At 57.7% G+C, this 14,493-nt stretch overlaps 1 protein-coding gene across 7 annotated transcripts in view; it reads right to left on the bottom strand.

Annotated features, from left to right (window-relative positions):
* Positions 1-14,493, bottom strand: part of GSE1 (Gse1 coiled-coil protein) — a 393,370-nt gene that overhangs the window by 102,100 nt on the left and 276,777 nt on the right. The gene's annotated exons all lie outside the window — the stretch shown is intronic.

Genomic DNA, 14,493 nt, shown 5'->3' with positions numbered 1-14,493 from the left:
CTGCGGGAGCGGGGAGTTCACCCGCCGCTGGGGCATGGGAGGAGGATTCCCAAATCGTGCCCTGGTAGCTCGGGCCCGCCTTTTGTGAAACCCACACGGGGCTGCGGAAATACACCGGCCCGACCCGGGCTGAGCTCCTAAGGCCAGTGGCTCCTTTCTCTCCTTTACCTCTCACCCTTCACCCCCACCCCTTAAAAATCCCTGTTGCAAGTGTAATCAAATGCTTGATACCATCTCCCACACTCTCCCTGCACTGGCGCATTATCAGATCTGGGAAGGCATGCTTCCAGGCAAATAGACCTAATAAATGCTATTACTGGGATTCTGCAAGCCCCGGCTGCACCATAGTAACGAGAGCCCTGGCTAATTTGGTTTAAGAAAACGACCAACTGCACAGAGTGTGTATGAGTGAGTGTGGAGCCTGTATCCCTCCTCCCCACCCGCCTCCCTTTCACACCAGCTCAAGAAGGCCCCATGTGATAATTCCCCAAATCGAAGGGGAAAAAACCCTGCCGCCAAACCACATCCTGTGCGCTCATTGTCCAGCCCAGCGCTTTTAAAGAGACAGGATCCATTTACCCACGCCCCCCCCCCCCCGCCCCGGCCCGCGCCCAACACACACACTTAAACGCTTGCCGCAAAGCCGCCTCTTGATGTGACAATTTATTTTCAAGCCCTTTTACCTTCTGAAGGCCCCCCTCGGTGGCACTGTCAACCGGAATCGCGACTTGGTAACACTAAGGGGTCACCTTTTGACCCCAGATACAATCACCTTGGTTTGAGGAACGGACCTGAGCCTGCAGGTACGCACTGGCGGGCCACTGCGGGTCACGACAGGCTTGGGTCCCTGCCAACGCTTTCCAGCCGCTGCGTAAATCAAGGGTCCCCAGCGGCAGCACCCCGCCCCCAGCCCCCGGCTCCCCGCTAAACGCGGTGGCTTAGTGTGACAATTGGACTCCCGGAATATGATCCTCTACAGAAGGGCTCCTAAGGGCGAACTGGAGGAGGTGGGCGGACCTCGCGTGCTTCTGACCCCTCTCTGCAACTCTCCCCCATCACTACGCCCACCCCGCCAGAAAATCTTAAATGGGCTGGGCGGAGCGCCGGCGGCCGAGGGAGGGGTGGCGCTCCTCCCCGCCGCCGCCAACGGCTGAGTGGGTGCAGCGCGCTGCGGCTGCCTTCTCAGCCGGCTGGGCCGCCGGGGCTGCGAGCAGCCTCTTTGAGCCCCCCAGTCCCTGTGGCGCCCCCCATCCCCCACCGCGGCGTCCCCCCCCCCCGCCCCCTCCGCCGGCGGCCGGGCTCGCGCGGGCACCCGGGAGGGCGCCGAGGCTGCTGACCTGGAGGAAACCGGCCGCGCGGGGCCGCCGGCGCCCGCCGCCAGCATCTGGCCGCTCCGCCCCGCGCTGACCCGAGAGGTCGCGCCCAGCCCTCGGCGGCGGCGGCCCTTTGTTTCCGGGGCTGCGTGGCGGCGCGCTCCGTGCTCCCCCGCGCCTCCCCCTGCGTCCGCCGTCGCTGGCGGCCCAGCGAGGGAGACAAGGCCTGGGCCCGGCAGGGTCGGGTCCAGCACCTGCCCGCCCGACCCGGCCCGGCCTCTGCTTCAGTCCCCGCTTTTGCCTCCCACCCCTGTGTCATGCGCATACTTGATCATCTGCGCCCCTCTGGGAATGAGGGGGCCCAAGGCGCGCATGGAACAGCTCAGTCAAGCTGCTGCCCACCCCCATGACCCCTCATAAACTCGGAAAATTTCTGATTCTACTTGGGGTAAGGGGGAAGAAATAAAACTCTTTTTCAAGGACCCTAAACTATCAGTTTCTGTTGTCATTCTTTTATTGGGTTTTAATTCTCCAGGATTACACGAACAACAGTAGTAATTAATACTAAACCTTCCTCTACTGTATATGCTAATGGCAGGAGCCATAAAAATTAATTTGCAAACATGTCATTACACAATAGCGGTACAGGCAATAAACGTGTAATTATGGGCCAATCACAGGCAGGGTACAGAGGCAGGGATGCTCCCCCAATCTGCTGGGCGCCCCCCTCCCCTGCTAAAGTGGAGAAGAGGGTGCCAGAGAGAAGCCTGCCTTCTGGAAGCCACCTGTGGAGAATGCTCCCAGACTGGGGGATGGCACCGGGGGTCTTCAGTCTTGAGTTTTAAGGGCCTGGCTTCTATACAAGACCCCTTGGAGACAGCCACTCCAGGGCCTATAGAGACTGAGATGGTGGGAGGGAGAGGCATGCTGGAGACCTGAAGAGCTCCCTGGCCTGTCTTGATGGTGGTCGGGGAGCAGAAGAGGAGACCCTGACCGAACCCCCACCCTGTGGGGTGCACAGCTTATTTCTGCCTCCGAATCAAAAGGCAAACATCCCCCCCACCCCCGCCCCCAATAAGTATTTGAATTCCTGCATCAGACTATCTCAAAATGCTGGGGCCAAGCTCACATTGCTCTTAGCCACTCCCTGGGGCAGGAGGTAAGCTGTAAGATTCTAGTGATACCCTCAGCCTCCCTTGGCCCTGGGCCTGGGTGGCTCAAAATGGGTGAGTGACATTTCCTGGTGACAGGGACATTTGTAAGGGAGGAAAATATGAGATCTACCATGGGAGGGTGGCTGCACCACAGCTCCCAACCTGATGCCAAAACAGCTGAAAAATATAAAGCAACCCCTGCCATGCCAAGCAGCCCGCTTAACGGGCGGCCTCTCCACTGAATGGCTCGGTTGTTTGCCATAATGGGGCTGAACAGGGAGCTGGAAGGCTCTTCCCTTTCCCACCGGCCCTTGTGGCTTGGCTGTCGTTTTTTGGAACCCATCACTAAGGCCATTCATCTCCAAGGGACTCACCCCTCCTCGGACGGTGTCCATGGCATGGCTGGGCGGTGGGAGGGGCGGCCCGCCTGGGCCACACCTGAACCAGCTGCCAGGTGCCCAGGTGAGAAGGACCGCCTTCTTCTGGGGGCCTTAGCTCTGCAGGACTCTCTGCAAGGATGGGGGCCTGTCTCCACCCCCTCTCCTCTCTTGGGGCCTCTCCTGCTGCTATCCCAGCTCACCTCTGAGCAAGAGTCAGGCGTTTATAGAAAAGAGGCAGCAGGCGGTGCAGGCTGAGCCTCCAGGCTCCCCTTTTTACAGCTGGGGCCACCGCAGGGCAAACCTGTCCACGCAACCAGCCCACCTGGGGTCAGAGGGAAGCCTCAGGCATGCCCTGGGCCCAGCGGAAAGAAAAGCGCTTCATCCCTCAATGGGGTTGGCTGCTTCTTGGAGACGGCGCCAAGTCCACCAGACAACACCCCGCCTTCCGGCCACCAAAGACTCGGGGGTGCCCTCCTTACCACTCTCCCCAGCTGCACCGTCAAACGGAGGGACCCCAGCCTCCCTCTAGCAGGGCGGCAGCTGCCACAGAGTAGAGACAGCCTCTCTGGCCAAGAGTGTCAGCTGCATGCGGTAAAGATAGCTCCCAGCACGTGCTGAGAACAGTGAGGCCGCAGAGGGGTCTAGGGCGCGCCACAACCAGCGGGATGTCCGGCTCCCGACCGCAGGGCTCACGGCTTCTGTGTGCCCACTGGCACTCTGGTGGCTGCCCAGGCCAGGCTGCGACCTCGCCTTCTGGAGGGGGCACTGCTCCCCAGGGACTCCAGGGAAGGGAGGTGAGGGAAGGCCATGGTGCTCACCTGAAATGCCCCTCTGGTCTGCCCCCTCCCCCCAATTCCCTCCCTGGAATAATCATGCCAGCTGATATTTCCTGAGCACTCAGTCAGTGCCAGTTGCTGTTCTAAGCGCTTTTCACGGATAATTCATTGGATCCTCATGACAACTGTGTTCAAGGTCACCCTTAAGAGCTCCATTTTCTAGATGAGGCCCAGAGAGGTCAAGTGTCTCATCAAAGGACACACAGCCAGGAAGTGGCAGAGCTGGGGTTTGAGGCTGAGCTAGTTCCAGAGTCCATGTCCATAACCTTGGAGTCGGACAGACCAGAGTTCAGATTCCAGCTGGGCCCCACCCACCGTGCGTGCCCTCAGGCAGTGATGTCACCCTTTGAGCCTCAGTTGCCTCACCTGGAAAATGGGGTGAAATCACCGCTTGCAATCTAGGAAGGTGCAGCTGGTAACCACACAGGTGCCTGGCACAGAGTAAGGACTCCATAAAGAGAGCTGGAAATTTGTGTTTTGAGTAATAGCAGTTAACCACAGACGAGCCTCACGACACCCAGGACTGCCCTGCTGTGTGCTTTGCTAAGGGCATTATGTAATCTGGGAGGGCAGACCCACAGTGACCATCACCCCTATCTGTACATGAGCACACTGAGGCCCCAAGAGGTGAAGTCACTCACCCAAGGGTACCCAGCGTGTGGACACACCCGCTTTCTCCCTCCGTCCAGTCTGTTCCTTAGGTAAGTGAACAGGTGTGAAAGTTCAGTCTCAAGAGAAGCAAGGCGGAGGCTAGAAGAGAAAACGAGAACTTCCAGCCCGTCAAGGTCATGTCTGTAAACCCAGGTTTTGCTTCCATCTCGGCCTGGCACGCTTACTTTTGCTTTCCCATGACTCCAGGCTCCCCACCCACGGAGTGCCATCCCCTCTTAGGGGTCTAACTGGGTCCCCCACGGCCTCCTCCATCGGCCCCTGTGTGATGGGCTCAACGGTGTCCTGCCAAAATATATATGCACCTGCAACCATGAATCTGACCTTAATTGAAAAAGGAGTCTGTGCGGGTGTCATTAAGTTCAGGATCCTGAGTTGAAATCATTCTGAATCATCAGGGCTGGCCCTAAACCCAACGGCCAGTATCCAGAAATACAAACAGACACGAGAGAAGACACACGGCAAGAGGCCCCTTGAAGACAGTGGCAGAGGCTGGAGGGACGCGGCCACAGGCTGAGAAGTGGCTGGAGCCACAGGAGCTGGAAGAGGCAGGGGGGCCCTCCCTGAGAGCATCTATAGGGAGTGCAGTGGCCCTCCTGACGCCTCTATTTCAGATTTCTGGCCTCTGGAACTGGGAGATAACACATCTCTGAGGTTTCGAGCCACCCAGTTTGGGGTACTTTGTTACAGCAGCCACAGGAAACTCACACATCTTGTCACTTCTGTGAAAATGGAATGCCCTCTTGTCCTGCCAAGCAGGGGAGGCCGTGGGCCGTGTCCAGCGCTGGACACTGCAGGCCTTGGGCCAGCTAGGTCACTCTCTCCTGCAGGCCTGCAGCAAGGGCTGGGAGGAAGATGAAATGTCTAGGGCCCGTGGGCAGGTGTGCGCTCCGGCCGCCTGTGCTCCGTGAAAGCGGAGTTCAACCCCTGTTGGCTGGGGGCCTTCTCGGTGACCTGCCTGCCCTCCTGCCTCTCCCCCACCGGCAACACACATTTGTTGGCTGGTGTTTGGGCAGCAGCCTGGTCTGCAGGAGATCATCGAGGATGGCTATCTGCCCGGGAAATGGTCAGCTGGCCAGCCTTGCCCGATCAGCCTATAAACTGAGGGCTCTGCCGGCCTCGAACATCCTGGCCGGCCCCACGAGGCTCAGGGTAACAACTGCAACAAACAACAGGGAACCTGGCGCCTGGTTTTTCACCAAACCCGTTTCCCTTTTCTCTTGGGCTCATACCCAGCCTACATCTCTCAACCTGCCACGCAGAGGTGTGGGGTCAGGTGACCACACTCTGGCAAAGAGAATGTGGTGGAAGTAGTGACTCCCCATCTCCAGGCCCAGCACAGAAGTGCCTCTGTGCTCCCCTTCTGGGTCTGCTCACCAGACGCCAGCTCCCAGGACACAGAAGACAAGGCGCCTCCATCACACCCCGGAATGTTGTGGAGGTGGAGGTCCCAGCCTCCCCCCCGCACCCACCGCCCACACCGATTATACGGTATGTTGGCACGTGATGAAGAAATTTCTACTGTGGAACTTCTACTGGGGAGTGTGTATAGAGGGCATGATGTGAGGAGCCACTTAGCTCTCAGCGGCTCTTCGTTAGAGCAGCTAAGGTTAGCGATAAACACGTACAAATAAGGAGTACATCTCCTTTACGGGTATTTACTTAATGACCAGCACTGCATTGGATGCTTTAAATACGTTCTCTCACGTCATCCTCACAGTAAAAGTAAATCTATCATTGCTCCTAGCTTTCAGATGAACAAACTGAGGTCCAGAGACATGTCCTGCCCAAGGCCACACAGCCAGTAAGAGGGAAATCTGCTTCAAACCCAGATCCTGTATGTTCAACTGCTCTCTCTGCCATCCCCCTCAACTTTCTTTAGCAGGATCTGGCAAAGGGGCTTAAATCCCCCCTTTTAATGAAAAGTCAAGCAAGCAGACAAACAGGATAACGCTGCACGCTACTGTCTACACACAGAACTGTGCACCTGACCTTCAGGTTGGGGCTGCCGGGCAAGCTCGGGCTTTGGGAGCTCGTTTCAAGACGTCTGCTGTGCTGTGTGTGATGTGATGGCGCCAAAGTGCTTCCTCCCCGCGGGCTGCACGGAGGATGCCAGAGAAATCAGACAGATGCTGCATCTGGGGCTGCGGGGGCCACACACCTCCCCTCTGAGGGGCGACCCTCACCTGTCCCTGTGCGCCCCCCTGCCCCAGGCTACAGACGGGCCTCTTCTGGAGGTGGTCTATCATTAGTCTCAGACAGCTCTGGTTGTCAACGTCCAACTCCGTGCAGAGCCAGCAAGCCCAGGGCTGGCAAGCGGCTGTTGAAAAGCAGGGAGGAAGGTCCGGGGTGGGGTGGGGGGAGGAGGGAACACGTGGGGGTCAGGCCTGGAGGCCCCTGGTGTGGACAGGGCGACAGCCATGTGACCATCTGCTCAGATCCTGCTCCGGGCACCATGCCGCTCAGCTGCCTGGGGGCAGGCTGACAAGGCTTTCTTCTCCCCACCAGTGTCTGCCCACCAGGGACCAGGCAAGAGCCTGTTCAAGGGAAAAAGGCATTTGTGAACAGCCCTTCCCGCTGCCTGCTGCTGGCATCTGCCGGGCAGGGAGTCACTGCTGGGACGTAATTACCCGCCTCCGGATGACACATGGATCTGCCTGTCTACCCCTGGGCCTGAGTGCTGCGGGTCGGTGTAGCCCTCTGGCCGACACGATGTGGTTCTTAAGAGGCAGCTTTGTGCCTGCTCTTCCTCATGCTGGGCACAGCTCTTGAGGGGAGCCCTGGCCCCTCTTTTATTATTTTCTGCCTATACCTTGCAAAAAACCCCTGCCTCCGGTGTGTGTATGGGGGTGGGGGGCCTGCCACTTCCTTTCCCTGCAGCACCTCCCCTGCCCACGGTCTCTCTACTGTGTCCCCCAAGACCTGAGCTGTCCTTTCTTTATCCTCCAATGGGTCATGCCTGAACTCAGGGGACTCCTGACTTGTCCCCAACAAGACAGTGTCTCCCTAGAGAACAGCTCTTCTGTTGGTCCGTTTTCAAAGCATGCATGTGATGTGACTGACATTTGGGGACAGATCATTCCTTCTTGTGGGGGCCACCCTGTGCATTGTAGGTTATTTAGCAGCACCCCCCTGGATGCCAATGGCACACCCTGGTTGTGACAATGAAAATGTCCCCAGAAGTGGCCAAATCTGCACACACACACACCCCTGGGGGGTACAAAAGTTGCCCTGACTGAGAGTCGTTCATGTAGTATAAACCAGGAATTCCCTGGTTGTTCACGGGCTCCCACTGCTGGGGGCCCAGGTTCAATCCCTTGTGGGGGAACTAAGATCTTGAAAACTACATAGAACAGCCAAAAAAAAAAAAAAAAAAGGATCCAGCCATGACTCCAACTGACCTGATTTTTAGACTTGGCACTACCACTGGCCTTGGGTAAACAAGGGCCCCCTTCTTGGCCCCAATTTTAGCACACAAAACTAGAGGGCCTGAATGGGGATGCTATGGTCTTTCAGCTGACATGAAGAAGATTTTCTGAGGCTGCACAGAACCAATGGTTCCAAAGTAGAGATGAGCTTCGGATTCAAGAAACAGGGTCATAAGGAAAGAAATCCAGTGATGTCACAGTGTTCAATCAGAGAAAAGGAGAGAGTAGCCAAAATGTCAGGTGGGCAACCCCGAAGCCTTGTGGCCTTTTCTCCACAGTCCTCTTTCTCTCTGACTTATACAAATCCTGCCCTGAAATAAAAGGTTCTTGCTATCAGTCACTCACACTCTAGTACGATTCAGCTCCACCTCTACTATCATCACAGAACCAAGACTGTGGCCCCAGCGGGAGCCATCTCATGGCTAACTGGAACAGCTGAAGCATGTATTTGGGAAAGGCAGGGCAAAAGAGCCATTCTGCCCACTTGGGTTTAAACTGTGGTTTCAATTTCATAACATCATATGAGGAGGTGAACTTCCGGGTGCCCAGTCCGTTTCAACAGCTGCCGTGGGGGAGAAAACAGCATCAGTCAAGAGCTGGGGTCGGAAGAAGTTGTGTGGCTTGGATGAACCGTGATACGGAGCCCAGTCCTGCAGAACCGCCAACAACCCAGGCGTGGGGTGGCCAGCCCCCTAGACTTCACAGGATCACCTTCTTGACAGCACCTGGCAGTCACCAGCTTGGGCTATGCTGAACAGAGCACCGAGGCCAGGACATTCTCAGTTGGTGACCACAATCCTGACCCATGTGTCTCAAAGACAGGATTTCCGGTTGTTTGTGAGGGTGGATGATCCCAGAAGCAGCTCTGCTTCAGCTTTGGGCTGGGAGGCAGGGTGACTGTTCCCGGTGTGTGTGGGGTGGGGAGCATTACACCTGTTTCATCCCATACAGTGGGAGCCACATGGGCTCGGGAGAGGCCGCCGGGTCCAAGTGCAGTTCTACCCTGTGGCAGGTATAGGACGGCTGTGGCCTTCTCTGGCCTTCAGTCTCCTCCTCGGACTAAGTGATCCCCCAGGCCTTCCAGCTCTGCGAGCCCATGATTAATAAAACTCAGACGCACCATCTGCTCACTCTGACATTTAAGAAACAGAACAGGTTTCCAAAGAGAAAGCTGCCCCGTGCAGCTTGCTTTTCCTCCTTCGCCTGCTGATCGAGCGCGGGTTCACACCCTCCCCGCATCCCAGCCCTGACTTGAAAAAAATCTCAGACACACACACACACACATACACACAGTCACACACAGAGCTGTCTCTCTCGTTCCTCCCTGCAGGACTAGCTGACGCCCTGGTCAAACTCAAGAGCTCCCTAGGCCCTGCACCTGGTATATAACGCCTTCTTCGGCTGGAGGGAGAGATGTGCATCTTGGCGGCACAGCCCCAAACTTCACAACTCAGGTGGCGCTGACTCATCTTTCCTGCTGGTTCAGCTCCTCCTCGGCGCTGGCGAGTGAAAAGTGCTGACCCCCTTCACAGATGGGGAAACTGAGCTGGAGACGGCAGGGTAGCCCCAAGGGCACAAGGGTGACAGGTAGGGCGGCAGGGGCGGAGTCCGTGCGTGTCAAATGTCTCTGTCCCGACTTGTCACACAGGACACCCCGAGGCTCTGTCCTGGGGATGCCCATCCCTGTCCAGGGAGGCCTGGTCTCTAAACAAACGGGTCTCAGGTCCACTCTGCCGCCAGAGACTCGGGACATGGACCCTCTGGCTAGGCCCGTGGCCCTCCCACATCCACCGAGTGGCCTATGACCGAGGGGGTCAGAAGCCAGGCCGAGAGTGGGCGGGGGACCGGGGGCAACGCAGCCCAGCCAAGCTCAAGAGCCAAGCTCAGGTAGCTGAGCTGAGGGCCCGGTCAGGCCGGGGCGGCTGAGTGGCAGCCAGGTGTCCCGACGGGCCTCCCCTGCGGCCTCCTCCCACTGCCCAGGCACTCCGCTCTCAGCCGGCGGCTGCGCCTGGCCGCCTGCTGCTGCTGCCCTGACTGCTCAGGATACAGTGCCGGCCGCTCCTGGCCACACCAGGCAGAGCACAGACCTCACTCCTGTCCTCTGTCCCTGCCGCGTCCACCGCTCCCCTTACCCCGCTGTGTGGAGAAGTGGCCTGGACTTCCTGTTTCTCACAATGGCCAATAAAATCAACCCAGGGAGCCAGATAAAAATATCCCTCCAGCTTCTCAAGGGCACTGGGCCAAAAGGGACAGGGAAACTGGAGTCCCCAGAGCTGGCCTGGCACAGACGCCCTGCTGGCCCCAGGGGATCCTGTGAAACCTGCACTTAGGTCTTCATGGCCTTGAAGGTCAAGGGGGACTGAGTGCAAAGCCTGGGTTCTCTGGATGAGCTGGGGGCCTAAGCCAGGTTCCCAGGTGGCACTAGTGGTGAACAGCCCACCTGCCAATGCAGGAGACATAAGAGACGTGGGCTCAGTCCCTGAGACGGGAAGGTCCCCTGGAGAAAGACATGGCAACCCACTCCAGTATTCTTGCCTGGAGGATCCCACGGACAGAGGAGCCTGGTGGGCTACAGTCCATGGGGTCGCAAAGAGTCATGAGACTTAGCATGCATGCACTGGAGTACAACCCACTCAGCGTGAGAGTGAAGGGGGTGCCTGCCAGCCCTTGTGCAGAAGCACAGCCAGGCTAAAGTCAGGTGCTGCCCTGGGAACATCAAGTCCTGGACTAGATTAAGAAGGCGTCAAAGCGGTCATGTCTCTTAAGTACCTGCCAGAAACAAATACACATCCTCCTGAAGGATAGTACCTTCAATCTATACCTGCCAATTTAAAAAATATATAAAAATATATTAAAAAATATATAATGACCAGCACACTGTCGAAGATAACCAGGCACCCAGGAAGTACACGCTTCCTGGTTGAGAGTCAGCAGCTACAACGGCTGACAGAAGCTGATCCACAGTGACTCCAGAGGGTTGGAATTTTCACAGCCTAGACGGCTCTGCCGGCTCCGATCAGGAGAGAATAGACAGGCCCGAAGGGACGTGCAGAGGACCGGAAACCATAACAAGGGAAGAGCCACAGCCTAACATCACGCCAGGATGCAGCCCCAAACGAGGGCAAGGATGCTCCCTGCTTGTCACTATCTCCTGGGAACCATGCCTGACCCCCAGCAGGAGTTCAGTAGCTCCCTGTGGACTCGTGAGGACCTGAGACCTGCAGGGAGGCGAGCGTGGGGGCAATCTGCCTCTTCCAGGTAAATCTGGTGAATCATTCTAGTCAGTGAGCAAATAGGTGAGAGGAGGTGATTAATCCTCAATTTCCCTCCACTGTGACATTTCTCTGTGTGAAGGTAGGCGCTCATGAAAAAAAAAAAAACAAACTCAGCCACAGAGCGGCCTCCACAGCGGAAAAAAAACAACCCAGAGGTGTAATGGCTGCTGCAAAAAAACTGAATCCTTCAGGCCAAAACAAGCAAGCCCCCACCGCTATAATTTCGAGTTATCCGTTCTTTATTACAATTCCTGGCCTTGGCTCTCAAAGCATCTACCAGGGAATCTTTCTGTGGGGGCAATTTTGGTGCCTGCAATTAGCTGAACAGGCATCTTTTGTCCCCGCTAAAGCACTCAATTGCAGGTGTAATTAGGTTCCCTCACCCCTGAAATCTGCAGAGAGCCGCCCGCCTTGACTAACTGCACCCACAATTAAGTGCTTACGGGCATGTGGCTGGAGCCGGCAAACATGTGCACGCAGCTAATAGCAGGGGCACCGAGCAGCCTTTCAAAAATAGACACTGTGTTGGAGAGATCCAGCCTCTTTCCATTTGTTGTTCAAACGGCTTTGTCCAGCTGGGAATAATGAGAAAAGACAAACACGCCAATTAGGCTAGGTCCATACATAAATAAACCGCACAGCTCCTTAATTAAGCCACTTACAGGAGTGGGCAAGGCCGGGAGAGGAAAGGGGCAAGAGAGCCACGGCCCTGCGGGGCCAGCACCCAGCCCGGGGCCTGGATGCCATTTGGGCCAAGATGGCGGAGCCAAGAGGGAGGCCTCCATCCATCCATCACGAGAGGCTCCTGACCACTCCAGGAGAGGGATGCTGGTGGGGGTGGGGCAGGCTTGGGGGCTGGAGGAGGGTTGTGGGGCTGGGGAGGGGTCTCCAGCCGATCCCCAGGGCAAGAGGGAGGCAGGAGCCAGGGAAGGGACTAAAGGAGACTGGAATCCCACCAGCAGCGGACGCCAGCATGGGACTGGCCCTCCTTTGCCCTCTTCCACGAGCTGGCCTGGCCTGGCACACGACCTCTTTCCTGAAAGCAGGCACACCTGCTCTCCGCCCCACCGCCTCTTCCCTGGGCCCCGGAAGAGTCGTGAAGTCCAAAATCAAATCTGCTTCCCAAGGCCAGCTCGTTTGAGGCCTTCGGTGGACGACACCCAGGCCCTGGCCCAGCCTCCCCAGCTACAAACTGGACCCTGGCTATGGTTCAAGACAAAGTAAGGACACTTGCGACCAGCGCTGAGGCCTGCCGGGGGTGGGGGGGCGCGGTGGGGAGGGAAATGGCTGTTGGTGGCGGTGGGCAATTCCGTATCTCAGGCCCCACCGTCAGTGCCAGCCCTGCTGCACACTTCCTCGCTCCCTGCCACGCTGCTGGATTGCTTCTCAACAATAAAACCTAGCAGATTACAGTCGCTGTAATCAGGCAAGGGAGCAAAGCTTCCCGCTCCCCCAGCAGTGCCACTGAAAGCCATTTGCCTTTTGCAGAGCTCAGCAGTCCCGGCTGGAAGCAAAGGGCAAAGGCAATATTTAGATAATTAAAAACCCATTGCTGATGGGCCAGCCGGGTGGCGACAGGTGGCTTTGGGGTGGACCAGCAATGGTTCAGAATGGCCAGCATGCCTTCTCTCCTCCCCTTGCAGCTATGGTTAAAGGAGACGAGAGGTCTGGGAGGCAGGCAGGTGACCACTGGGAAATTCCACCCCAAGAAGAAGTGGGCTCAAGCCTGGACTCTGCTCCAGAGTGCCTGCAAGACTGGGGCGGGGCCGTGCCTTCGCTTCACCTCTGTTCCAGCCACACGGGCCAGCCTGGACTCTTCCTGCCTCGGGGCCTTCGCACTGGCTGTGCTGGCTGCCTGGAACTCTCCTCCCCCAGCCAGACACATAGCCTCCCTGCCCCCGTCAAGTGTCACCTTCTCAGGAAGGCCCATCCTGGCTGCACGCCGCCCTCCCCGGTCGCTCCGTGCTCTCACTCGACTGCGGGGTTTCTGCGGCGCTTCACCCCTTGACTCACACCTGACATTTCTGGCATCTTGTTCCGTCTTTTTTTATGGGACTCAGATCTAGCATCCCCACCACCACTTCAGCGGTGCCTGGTGTGGTGGCTGGTGCTTGGGACTCAGTTCTGAATAAGTGAATGAATGAACAATGCCCAGGTTGGATACAAAGCAACCCAGGGCGCTGCCTCAGAAGGAGGGCTGGGCTGGAGACTAGGCAGGGAATGTACTGTGGAGGCTTCCGGGCAGAGGGGGAGTGTCCCTCCCCAAGTGAGCTGGAGTCAGAAGGCGTCCCTGGCCTCTGCCCTCCCCCAGGTCTGCAGCCCCAGGCAGCAGAGGAGACCACAGGCCAATGTGGCCGGTGTCTCCTCGTTTAGCTTTTGAATTTTTAAAGATCGACTTGGCGCCAAGAATCACTGAGCTCCTAGGAGCGAGCCGCGTGCCTCTGTCTGACCCTCTCCTGCCCTTCACTCCTCTCGGCCGGTGCCTGTGAAAATCGCAATCGAGATCGCTGTTCTTCACAATGGCCAGGCCTCGACGATCCGTCGTCATGGGGACAGTGGGAGCAGGGACCACCGCAGCACACAGAGAGCCCGCGGCCCCATCTCAGGCCCCGGCTCCTTTGCCCAGCAAACACCACCCGCAGCTGCTGCGGGGCCCCCCGAAGGGCAGGTTGGAGTTTCCTCCCTTCTTTGTCCCCCACTGCACCCCGGCTTTAAGGGGTCTTCCCAGGACAGGTGACGGGCAGAGGCCTCTTCTCGCCCCACTTGCTGGGATGGGCCCTGCGGATGGCATCGGGGGCACACTGGCTGCTTCGGACCCTGTGGTCTCCCGCTTCTCCAAACTTCGAGAGTGCGTGCCCCAGGCACAGTGTAGTCCTCACCTCACCACCCCCACCGCAACAGGTCTGGGAGTTTCTGGAGCCTTCCCGATCGAGTCTGACCAGCGGCTGCGTCTGTCACGCCTGCTTTTCCATGGAGGCCCCAGAGCCCCCAACCTGTCCCCCAGCCCCTGCTTGGTTGGGTTGGATCGTGTCTCGAATGCAGAAACAGGTGAAAGATACCCATTCCGGGCAAGGGAGCGTCCTGGGGCAATGGTGGGAGTCCAGGGGCCCAGTGGCCCGGGTCGGCACCCACCTGTCACTCATGGCCCCTGACTTCTCTCCACGTCCGGCTCCTCGCACCACTGAATACGGATACAAGCGTAGAACACCCCAGCCCCCACCCCATGCACCCTGTTATCTCCGAGATGTGATTAATGTCCCCACCCAAGGTTGGGCAGGGACCGCCAGAGCATATGTGCTTGCCAAGTGGCAGACACTGTGGGAATGGAGGAGGCTTCAGGAAGGGCCCTCGCCTCTTCCCACCCTTGGAGCCAGCTTCACCGTAAGTTCACTGAACGGGTTCTGCTTCCCCTTTCCGAAGGAGTCTTCATCTCAGCCT

Source organism: Ovis aries, chromosome 14 (assembly GCF_016772045.2).
Source record: "Ovis aries strain OAR_USU_Benz2616 breed Rambouillet chromosome 14, ARS-UI_Ramb_v3.0, whole genome shotgun sequence".
Classification (NCBI taxonomy): Eukaryota; Metazoa; Chordata; class Mammalia; order Artiodactyla; family Bovidae; genus Ovis; species Ovis aries.
The sequence above is the reverse complement of the archived record's forward strand: the minus strand, read 5'-3'. Positions and strand labels throughout refer to the sequence as shown.